We start from the raw sequence: 13,305 nt of genomic DNA, 5'->3' as shown, positions 1-13,305 counted from the left end.
TTCTTTCATTGGTTCTTACATTTTTCCCTCTCTCTGGGTCAAGTGAACAACATCCTCTGCCTTACAGAGATGTTATAATGAAAGCCCTTTGTTAACATTAAAGCCCTATATTTTATTAAAGTTTTATTGATCTTTTTTATATCACCTTCATTCCCAGATATGTCCCTTTCCTTCCCTACCCCAGAAATTCATCTCTTCTAACAATAAGAAAAATCAGCTCAGCAAAATTAATAGATCAACAGGATCAACAGATCCTGAGAGTTTATTCTACATCCTTTGTCTCCTACCCCTTTAAAAAAGAGAGGAAAATACTTTTTTCTCCTCTCTTCTCCACGGCTGAACTTCATCACAATAACGAGAAAGCATTTTTAAAATTTTTTCTTCCTATTTACAATTCATCATTTTATATGTGGTCATCCTGGTCCCGTCTACTTCATTTTACATCAGTTCAAACAAGTCTTCCTATATAGATAGAGCTCTCTACTTCAGTTTTGACTAGTACTAATTTACTAATACTGTTGTCTACATAATGACATTAAACCAGCTTTTTAAAAAAATTATTTTCAAAAAAAAAAGCAAGTGGCATGTAACAGAGATTCCCACAATGTTATATACTATAAAAAATATTTTCATTTAGGAAAAATGTCGATCATAACTGAGCAAAGTTTTTAAACAGTCCAGCTTTTTTCTTCTTTTATTGCTAGGCTAGGTAATTATATATGAAAGAGATCTCCAAGAAATAATTACCCTGTCCTCTCGATGTGAATGTATAAGTTAATAAGGTTGATTTGTTTTTTTAACACGCACACATCAGAACTTAATTAAATGAATGTCACTACCTTCAAAATAATTACCTAGGAAGGTCATCCATTTTTTTCCAAAAAAAGCTGCTGTCTTTTAGACTACTTTCAAAACTCTTGTAGAATAAATATGTGCATAGTCTTTTGAATCTTCTGAAGGACTAAATCTTTGACTTCCGACTGATTCTAAAAATAATAACCACTCTTGAAGACCATGCAGAACTGGCTCTTTTGAATTAGTTTGAGTAATCTATTTGCTTAATTCAACTTTTGCCTCAAGGAGGTATAATTATCAAGTAGCCCTGCTATTGTGGGATATATCATAAACTACCTATGAATTAGGAAACCAAATGTGTCTTTTGTGACCTAGACACTACTAATAAAAAGATTTTTTTTAAATAAGTTAAGGACCTGAGTATAATTTTGGAAAAGTTCAAAATGATAGATCTCTGGCAATTGTTTAATGACAAAAAAAACAGAAAATATACTTCTCTCAGATGTACATGGTACCTTTTACAACAACTCACCATGTACTAGGGCATAAAAACCTCATAAGCAAATTCAGAAGCACAGAACTACTAAACATATGCCTTACTAATTACAAATGAATAAAATTACATTCAATAAAAAGCCTTTAAAAAGCCATTAAAAGTAACTGGAGACTAACAATTGAAAAAAAAATCATTAAAAATGAAAAAAAAACCTCCAGATACTCAAAATACATATTTTGGAAGAAAAAGAATTCCCAGCAATAAAGAGGAAATAAAGAATATTATTAAAAACCATTTTGCCGAATTAAATACCAATAAAATGGATCGCAAATGAAAGAGTAAAGACTTAGAAAAACCTAAAAAGCTCAGATAAACCTAAGCATAAGAATTTAAAGAACCCAGAAAAAATGGGTTGCACAAACCATAAATGAATTCAAAAAATGAAAAAATAAAAGGGGATGAATCGACAACGGAATTATATACAACATTCAAAGAACAATCAGTGACATCATCATACAAATTGTTTGTGAAGATAGAGAAAGAAAGTATCCTACCAGATTCCTTCAATGAGACAAATATGGTCCAGACACCTAAACCAGGGGGAGATAAAGTAGAGAAGTAAACCTAAAGATCAATATCTTTTATGAATATTGAAAAATATATTTGCAAAGAGGTTACAGAATAAAAGGAAAAAGATTATATACTATGACCAGGTTGGAAGTTTATAGCAGGAATGTAGGATTGGTTTAATTATAAAAATAATAAAACAAATAATAAAACAATACAAATCACATGATTTTATCAAGAGGTGTAGGTGTTGAATGAAATACAACATCCATCTTTGTTATAAAAAATGAAAAAATAGGAATAAATGACCTTTCCTTAATTTGGGAAATAGTATTTATCTAAAACTAAAAGTTGTAATGGAGGAATACTAGAAGATCTAGAGCTAACCTTAATTTCCAGGAAAAGCTACTATATCTACTATTGCCACTAGAATTTCAAATAGTTTTAGAAATTTTAGATATAACAATAAGACAAGAGTTAGAAATTGAAAAACTAGCACTGGTAAAGAATCAAAAAAAAAGTTTTTTTGCAGAATGATATGACACTAAGAGAACTCTACAGAGACAACTAAAATTAAAACAATAACTTCAATAAAGTAGTATGAAATAAAACAAATATGCAAAATCATCAATTTTTGTATATTGTTAACAAAATTACCAGCAACAAAACATAAAAAAAGAAATTGCAATCAAAATATATCCTGAATGTATAAAGTACTTGGGAGCCAACCTACCAAAACACATATGAATTACAAGAACACAACCACAAAACATTTTAAGGGAATAAAGGTAGACATAAATAACTGGCAAGATATTCATTGTTTATGGTTAAGGTCACACCAATGTAATAAAAACATCATCAAAAGTGATTTACAAATTCAGTACCATACCAAACAAAACAATCGACAGGTCATTTGATAGACCTCAAAAATCATCATCATCATCATGATGATCATTATTGTCAATTATTATTGCCATTATTATTTTTTGCAATAAAGATCAAGATTTTCAAAGGATAAAGTCTAAGAGGTCATATATGAATTGATTCAGAATAAACAGAAGCAGAGAACGGTTAATACAGTAACATCGATATTAAAGAATATAACTTTGAAAGGTTAAGAACTTTGACCAATACAATGACCAATCATGAGTCCAAAAGGCTGATGATGAAGCATGCTTCTCACTTCTTGGTAAAGAGGTAATGGACTATAGCTGCCGAATAATACATATTTTCAGACGTGACCAATGTATGAATTTGTTTTGCTTACTGTACTTATTTGTTTAAAAAAAAAAAGGAAGGCTTTTTGGGGGGGGCGGGGAGTAGGGTGGAAAGAATTGTTGAGGGAGTATAGTGGTACAAACATTAATGCAACATTAAAAAAAAATACACAGAAAAGAGCAGAAGGAAGTTCCAAAAAGGACACAGACAAGCAGAAAAGTGTTGTTACTATTGTGTTAACTTTAATATATACTTAAAAAAACAAGCGGCACAGAATAGAGTCATGGTTTCATATACAATCCTTTCTCTGTTCTTTGTATATGGAATGTTCATGTTTGTTGATGTTTCATTCATAATAAAAAAGAAAATTTTTAAGTAAAATGAAAATATACAAAATAATAAACTGGTTCTGAAGATAATTTCAATGGAGAGCTTCCAAACATGCTTTGAACAATGGCAACATCTATTCGTGTTTGCTAGGATTACAGATTTAGAGCAAGGAGGGACCTTGAAGGTCTAGTCCAACCCTTCATTTTAGACAGATAGACATTGAGGGACAGCTAGGTGACACGACAGTGGCTAGAGCACCAGTCCTGGAGTCAGGAGGACCAGAGTTCAAATCTGACCTCAGATATTTCCTAGCTGTACAACCGTGGGCAAGTCACTTAACTCCAATTGCAAGAAGAAAGAAACTAATCTAGGATGTCATGTGAACACCTAAGTTTAGGTTCAAGACCTGTCTCTACCCCTTTCTGGCTGTGTGACTCTGAGCAAGTCTCTTACCTCTTAATGCTCTAGGCAGCTCTCTAAAATTATAAAGTGAAAGAAAAGTACAGAGCTGGACTGGTAGTAGTATATTCATCCGGGAGATCCTTTTCATCAGTAAAACCAAGTCTATTCTCTATCCATATGAACAAATACTCTATTTTCTAGTCTTAGAATTTAGCTCATTGAAATTGTTAAAAACAATAGAGTACCTAAAGAAGTCCTTGGAAATGATGGCATCCTTCTCTTCTTCCCTGTAAGGGTGAGTCCTGGACAACTTGTAGAGGGTACTTTTAAAACACAGATACCTAGTAAAGTCTAGTTCTTCCTGACCAGCATCATATAAACAAATAAGAGTGTCCCTTCCTACTGTAGTTCTGGCTTCTCTTCTGCACAAATTGCCATGTATGCCATTCCTAGGTGTGTACCCTATGTCTCTTTCCCCAACAATCCAAGTACCTTTCCTAAGTTAGAATCCAACTATCAGTTTGCTTTAGGTAAAAGGGAAAATATTTAATAATCTGAGCCCCTTGAGGAAGCCACCCCACCATTATTAAATTTGCATAGCTGTATCAGGCTGTTTGTCTATGTCCCTTTGCCCATCTGTCACACTCTGTCTGCCTGTCTACATCTTCGCCCATCTGTTGCTATCCGTCTGCCTGTCTGTTGGGCTCTGTCTATGCCTGACCACATTCCTGTGGCCAAAAAAAATCATCACCTGGTGGCCAACCTTCTGGTGATGAACCTCTCCAAATTTAGCCTGATCCTCAAATGACAGCCCATTCCCAAGCACTGCTACTCTTCCCAGCTTGGTATAGCCTGTCAGAACTTGAGTTCCACTATTATAGCCTTCAAGAACTCAAGACACGTCCATTCCATACAAAGGCATCAGAGGAAGAATTCAGCATAGGATATGCTACAACACAGTTAGACATTTACATGTGTGCCAAAGAATGAGAGTGAGCTGTTTATGGAGCATATTTTATAGAACATTATCCAAAGCCTGTTGGAATTATGATATGACATTCTTTTAATAATTTATTATATATTATATAATATTATATTATATATATTATATAATAATAATTTATTAATAAATAATAATTTAATAACACTTTTGTTATTAAGCCTCATATCTTGATTTGCTCATTTATTTTTGGCTGGTCTAAGATCTGGGATTGCAATGGTGTAGACTACTCCTAATGTAGGAACACCCTTCAATAAACATTAGAGTCTACCTAATTTGAAGCACAGTGAAGTGTGGAGCAAACTTTCTTAAACTGTAGATTATAACCTCATTTGGGGTCTTGTATCTGAATGTGGGGGTCGCAGAATTATGATTCACTATCAGTTGGATTTGTATCATGCTTGATTTGTATTCCTATTTTATGTACTTAAATGCCTGGGGGTCATGTAAAAGTTTCTTGGGTGAAAATGAGTGGAAAAAGTTTAAGAAGCCCTGCTCTGCAGCAACTCTATCACAAGGCTTTTCTAATAAGAAGGAAAATGATTTAAATACGATATGTTCTCCCCAAAAGCCTTTTTTTTAAACCAATTATCTAAAAAGTTAGAAACTCATCATTCTTTTCTCTTTAAATAGCAGTGGAATGCTGCAAAAGGTAACAGATTTGTAATTCGAAGGAATTTTTTGGAAGCATCTGTTTTCCCCTGTATAGTGTTTCAGTTACAGTAACGCTATAATCCTTAGCAGTTCTTATGAGTTTCTTTGTAACTTAAAGATAAAGTTGATTATTGGTCATCTGCAGTCAATGGATGGCCGGTTGGATGGTATGGATAATTGAAATCCCAACAACCTCCCATTAAGCATTTTTTATAACTGCTATTAACTAGCACAATTATCTGATTTGCTTCACTTCTCTTGTGCCTGTATGATGCTCAAAATGTCTGAATGTAAAAGAAAAAAAAATCCACCCTACCATTTTATATACATTTTTCTGCCTGACTCCCAACAACTAGGTATTTGGCGGGGGGGGGGGCAACGAGGGGAGGGAGAAAGAATGCATTTAGATGGACCATTTTATAAGTCAAACGGAAATGTCTGGTAGATTCAGAAAAATATGGAAAGATGAGCATTAAGTTTGGAATCTGAAACCGGATTTATTTCTTAATCTCAAGTCTTCTACTTACTAGTTGACTTTCAAAAAGTCATTTTCTTCTTCTGGGACTCAAATGCCTTCTCTGTAAAATGAGTTGGACTGGGCATCTCTAAGGATTCTACACAACTACTGTTTTGTAGACAGCTTGTTTTGCTCATGTCTGCCATCTGGTGGAAGTGCTAATGATCGGGGGAAACAACCCAAGGACCAGCGGCAAAGAGGAAGGGAAAACAGCCAAAAGCCATCCAGGAAAGGGCTCCTTACCAACTTCAAAGAATCAAAAGTTACCTTCTTTGTACGATATCTTTTGGTACCGTATGGAAGGGAACTTAAGAATCTCATCTAGTCCCCTCATTTCACAGTGAAGAAAACAGAGCAGGGGAACATAACTTGGACAAAGGCAGTGAGGCAGTATAAGAGTATGGACAGAAACAAAGGTCTTCTGATCTGTGGTTCTTGTTCTTTCCATTCTCCAATGCTGGGTCAATGACCAACTATGCCTCCATTTCTGCTAAATTGTAAAGTGAGTTTTTGAATGAGAACTTTAATTTTAAAACATGAATGACTGGCAGGTTGGCAACCATAGGAAGAATAAAATGAGAAGAAAAGATAATAAAAACCAACTCAAATGGTTGTATGCTATAATCAATGCGGGCATTCCTTCCAACCAAGCAGCTCATAGCTGCCCAGCCATACCTACCCATCCCAGGAGACTTTTTTAAGTCACCAAATGAATACTACAGTGGGAGCTTGCATTTTCTACATTTTTCCATCAACTGTGCATTCTACTGGGTAATATTACTTGCCAAAGCTTACCTGTACCCTTCTAATACCTTCCCCGTAGAAGGGACTGTTCTCATTAAAATTCTATAGATAGAAGAATCAGCAAATAAATGCATAATTGTTGATGTTTTCTCATGTTGTCAACATTTCTTGGCATTAATACCATCCCAGATTTTTCCCTCTCCTTGCTATCTTTCCCTCCTTGTTTTGTTGCCTTAAAATTGATCTCTTAATGCCTCATATCACAGATTTCTTTGATCCATTATTTGGCCTAGTCGGCTGCTTTACTTCATCTTTCTAGCACTGTTTCTATTTCTTACAAGCACATTCATGACTGGCATGGCAAAGTCTCATCATAGTAGCAACACCACCCTAGATAATACAAAGAGTTTGCCCATAGCAATCTTTAGATATCTTTTTTTACACTCTTGTCTGATTGTTGTCTTTCTTCCAGATTCAACCTTAACTGCCCCAGGATAACTTTGCTTAGTTGGGCCTCTTGCCAAGCTTTCTTTAAACTGGTTTCACCCTTCACTGCTTCTCTCTGTTTTATGAGGTGATACTGCTCATAATCTTCCACTCTCCTTGTCCATAAGATTTTACATACAAGTTTATGTTCTAAGCCACTGTTGCCCTTGGCTGCCCTATCTCCGGCTTGGCAAGTAAGTCAAATGTTTGCTGGCTAAGGCACTCTTTTAGGCTCTTTTGGACTCCTTGTTACCACAGTTGAATTACATCAGTTGAACTTCTGTATGAAATTATTATAATGAATGTCATGGTCCTGAGTTAAAAAAAAACATAAGAGATTGTATTGTCTAGAAATGACTGCTTCCAAAGATCCCCTTTGAACTTTGTTCCAATGTATTTAATATGTATTTGTTGCTGCTGTTATTGTTGTCTTTAATTATGTAACTGCAGTCTGTATTAATAGTGTTCTTTTTGCTTCTGCTTTCTTCATTCTGTGTCACTTCATAGATCTTCTTACCATGTTTTTTTTCAATTTTTAGATGCACTCTTTCTTATGACAAAGTAATATGACATTGCCATTCCATTATTAACTAATATTCCATTATTCTTGTACCATAATTTGTCCTGCTATTCCCCAATCATCAGATACCTGGCTTGTTTCCAGAGTTTTGCTATTAGAAATTGTACTGCTATGAATTTTTAAATAGGCCTGTTGTTCCCTGGCAGTAATCATCTTGGTTTATAAACTCAGTAGTGATACCACTGGGCAAAAGTTTATGAATATCTTTGTAATTGATATAATTCTAGATTACTTTCAAAAAAGATTGAACTAACTCACATCTTCACCAGTAGCACATTACTGTACCTCTTTTATTATAGCCACACCAGCAATGAATTTTGTCATTATCTTTGCCAATTTGATGAGTATATGAAGAAAAATCCTGATTTTCATATTGTGTATTTCTGTAGTAATTAGAGATTTTGCTTTTTTATTTTTCTATTGTGAAGTTGACAAATGTCCAATGAAATATGCATTTCTTCAAGCCATTCTCCAATTGATAAATGGTCAAAGGATATGAACAGACAATTCTCAGATGAAGAAATTGAAACAATTTCTAGCCACATGAAAATATGCTCCAAATCATTATTAATCAGAGAAATGGAAATTAAAACAACTCTGAGATACCACTACACACCTGTCAGATTGGCTAGGATGACAGGGAAAGATAATGTGGAATGTTGGAGGGGATGTGGGAAAACTGGGACACTGATACATTGTTGGTGGAGTTGTGAACACATCCAGCCATTCTGGAGAGCGATTTGGAACTATGCTCAAAAGGTTATCAAACTGTGCATACCCTTTGATTCAGCAGTGTTACTACTGGGCTTATATCCCAAAGAGATCTTAAAGAAGGGAAAGAGACCTGTATGTGCCAAAATGTTTGTGGCAGCCCTTTTTGTAGTGGCCAGAAACTGGAAAGTGAGTGGATGCCCATCAATTGGAGAATGGTTGGGTAAATTGTGGTATATGAATATTTTGGAATACTACTGTTCTGTGAGAAATGACCAGCAGGAGGATTTCAGAAAGGCCTGGAGAGACTTACATGAACTGATGCTGAGTGAAGTGAGCAGGACCAGGAGATCATTATACACTTCAACAACAATACTATATGATGATCAATTCTGATGCACGCGGCCATCTCCAGCAATGAGATGAACCAAATCAGTTCCAATTGAACAGTAATGAATAGAACCAGCTACACCCAGCGAAAGAATTTGGGGAAATGAGTGTGAACCACTACATAGAATTCCCAATCCCTCTATTTTTGTCCGCCTGCATTTTTGATTTCCTTCACAGGTTAATTGTACACTATTTCAAAGTCTGATTCTTCTTGTGCAGCAAAATAACTGTATGGACATGTGTGTATATATACATATATATATATATATATATGTATATATATATATATATATATATATATTGTGTTCAGTATATACTTTAACATATTTAACATGTATTGATCAATCTGCCATCTGGGGGAGGGGGTGGGGGGAAGAAGGGGAAAAATTGGAACAAAAGGTTTTGCAACTGTCAATGCTGAAAAGTTACCCATGCATATATCTTGTAAATAAAAAGCTATAATAAAAAAGTTAAATAAAAAAAAGAAATATGCATTTCCACAGACAATGCAGAATAGGAGGGGATTATACATGATATTTCCAGTCACTTAGAGTTGGTGGTTTTTAAAGTACATTAATAACTTTCAAAACTATCCTGATTATGTTTCCTTTCTCTTCTTTCTTTCCTTTTCTTCTCCTCTCCTATATCCCTAACACCCTCTTCTTCCAAGTTATTAGAGATTTTAAACATTTTCATGTGCTTGATAATTTGTGTATCTTTGAGAACTGTCTTCCATTGGAAAATGGCTTTTAATCTTAAAATTATGTGTCAACTGATACATTGTTGGTGGAACTGTGAGGGGATCCAGCCATTCTGGAGAGCAATTTGGAACTATGACCAAAAAGTCATCAAACTGTGCATACCCTTTGATCCAGCAGTGTCTCTACTGGGCTTATACCCCAAAGAGATACTAAAGAAGGGAAAGGGACCTGTATGTGCCAAAATGTTTGTGGCAGCCCTGTTTGCAGTGGCCAGAAGCTGGAAAATGAATGGATGCCCATCAATTAGAGAATGATTGAGTAAATTGTGGTATATGAATGTTATGGAATATTATTATTCTGTAAGAAATGACCAGCAGGACGAATACAGAGAGGATTGGCGAGACTTACATGAACTGATGCTGAGTGAAATGAGCAGAACCAGGAGATCATTATATACTTCAACAACGATACTGTATGAGGATGTATTCTGATGGAAGTGGATTTCTTCAACAAAGACAAGATCTAACTTAGTTTCAATTGATCAATGATGGACAGAAGCAGCTACACCCAAAGAAAGAACACTGGGAAATGAATGTAAACTGCTTGCATTTTTGTTCTTCTTCCCAGGTTATTCATACCTTCTGAATCCTATTCTCCCTGAGCAACAAGAGAACAGTTTGGTTCTGCACACATATATTTTATCTAAGATCTACTGTAACCCATTTAACATGTATAGGACTGCTTGCCATCTGGGGTAGAGGGTGGAGGGAGGGAGGGGAAAAATCGGAACAGAAGTGAGTACAAGAGATAATGTTGTAAAAAATTACCCTGGCATGGATTCTGTCAATAAAAAGTTATTAAAAAATTATGTGTCAATCCTAAAACTATATTATAAAGCAGTGGTCATCAAAACCATTTGGTACTGGCTAAGAAAAAATAGCTGATCAGTGGAATAGCTTAGGCTCAAAAGACACAACACTCAATACTATAGTAATCTAGTGTTTTCTAAACCCGAAGACTCCAGCTTCTGCAATAAGAACTCGCTGACAAAAATTACTGGAAAACCTGCATTTTTGATTTCCTTCACAAGCTAATTGTACAATATTTCAGAGTCTGATTCTTTTTGTACAGCAAAATAACAGTTTGGTCATGTATACTTATTGTGTATCTAATTTATATTTTAATATATTTAACATCTACTGGTCATCCTGCCATCTGGGGGAGGGGGTGGGGGGGTAAGAGGTGAAAAATTGGAACAAGAGGTTTGGCAATTGTTAATGCTATAAAGTTACTCATACATATAACCTGTAAATAAAAGGCTATTAAATAAAAAAATAAAAATAAAAAAAATTACTGGAAAAATTGTAAAATAATATGGCAGAAACTAGGAACTGACCAACACCTAATAACCTATACCAAAATATGTTTGAAATGATTTAGACATAAAGGGAGTCATTATAGGCAAAATAGGAGGGCAAGGGATAGTCTACCTCTCAGATCTGTGGAGAAGGAAGCAATTTGTGGCCAAAGAACTAGAGAACATTCTGAAAGGGAAAAGAGATAATTTTGATTATGTTAAATTAAAAAGGGTTTGTACAAACAAAACCAATGCTTAATGCTTAAGTAATAAACAATGCTTAGAAGGAAAGCAGGAAATGGGGGGGGGGAGATTTTTATATCCAAGGATTCTGATAAAGGCCTCATTTCTTATTTTTAATAATAGTTTTTTTTATTTTCAAAATATATACAAAAATAGTTTTCAACATTCACCCTTGCAAAACCTTGTGTTCCAAATTTTTCTCCCTCCCCTAGACAGCAAGTAATCCAATATATGTTAAACATGTACAATTCTTCAGATCAAAAAGGAAAAAAAGTGAGAAAGAAAATAAAAAGCAAACAAAAAATAAGAAAAGGTGAAAATACTATGTTGTGATCCACATTTAATCCCAACAGTCTTTTTTCTGGATGTAGATGGCTCTGTCCATCACAAGTCTATTGGAATTGTAAAGGCCTCATTTTAAAAATATTTAGAGAATTGACTCAAATTTATAAGAATACAAGCCATTCTCCAATTGATAAATAAATGGTCAAAGAATATGAACAAGCATTTTTCATGAAGACATTAAGACCATTTCTAGTCATATGAAAAAATGCTCAAAATCATTATTGATCAGAGAAATGCAAATTAAGACAACTCTGAGGTACCACTACGCACCCCTCAAATTAGCTAAAATGACAGGAAAAGATAATGATAAATGTTTTGGGGGATGTGGAAAAATTGGGACACTAATGCTGCACCATCAATGCATCCAATCATTATGGAGACCAATTTGGAACTATGCCCTAAGGGCTATCAAACCTTTGATCCAGCAGTGTCTTTACTGAGTCTGTTTCCCAAAGAGATCATAAAAAAGGGAAAAGGACCCACATGTGCAAAAATGTTTGTAGCAGTCCTTTGGTTGCTAGTAGTGGCAAGGAACTGGAAACTGATTGGATGCCCATAACTTGGGGAATGGCTAAATAAGTTATGGTATATGAATGTTATGGAATATTATTGTTCTACAAGAAATGACCAGCAAGATTTCAGAAAGGCCAGGAGAGCCTTACATGAACTGATGCTGAGTGAAATGAGCAGGACCAGGAGATTATTGTACACGGCAACAAGATAATGTGATAATCAATTGTGATTATGATGGACTTGGCTCTTTTCAACAATGAAGTGATTTAGGTCAATTCCAACAGACTTGTGAGAGAGAAAGCCATTTGCATCCAGAAAGGGGACTGAGGGGACTGAATGTGGATCACAACATAGAATTTTCATTTTTTATTGCTGCATAATAGGAAGCAATTTGTGATTTTTTATTTTTTTCTCATTTTTAAATTTATTTGATTTTTCTTATGCAACATGATAAATATGGAAATATGTATAGAAGAATTGCACATGTTTGATCTATATAGAATTACTTGCTGTATAGGAGAGGGGGAAGGGAAGGGGGAGAGAGAGAGACAGACACAGAGAGAGACACACACACACAGAGAAATAGTTACATTAATCCATTTTAAATAGTATTTGCTTTATTTTGCTGCCTCATTCACATATATGTATGTATATGTGTGTGTGCTTATATATGTATACATATGTATGAGTATACTGCATGTGGTTCTCACTTAATATTATCTAATCTAATTATCTACATTTTAATCTAGTCCTGAAAAGTTTAGGTACTTAATGCTTTATAGAATAATTTGACACTCTGACAATGCAAACCCTCCTTTAAAATCTTCCTTTATATTCTTGACAATTTGTTCTTAACATATGAATTTTATTATTGTTTTATCTAGTTCTACAGTATTTTGCTCAGTACAGCATGAAAACCATAGATTGTTTTGGTTAATTGTCATCTTGACTACATTAATTTAATATAATCATACACATTGGATTTCTCTCCAATTGTTTACTTCTTTTTCATTTCCATAAAAATACTTCATACTTATCTTTATATAAGCCCTGTAGCTTGGTAGATTAATTCCCAGCTATTTAATCTATCTCTAATCATTATTGTGAGTACTTTTTGTACCATTTGTTCTCTTTGGGAGGGAGGAAGGAATGATACATGGAAATATTCAGCTTCCATTTTGTACCTTTGTTAAAATCATCTATTACATAACTTTGAAAATTTGTTTTGCTTCTTTCTCCAAAACAAACCATCATAT

The sequence above is a fragment of the Sarcophilus harrisii genome, chromosome X (assembly GCF_902635505.1).
Source record: "Sarcophilus harrisii chromosome X, mSarHar1.11, whole genome shotgun sequence".
Lineage (NCBI taxonomy): Eukaryota > Metazoa > Chordata > Mammalia > Dasyuromorphia > Dasyuridae > Sarcophilus > Sarcophilus harrisii.
Note: the sequence above shows the minus strand (reverse complement) of the source record.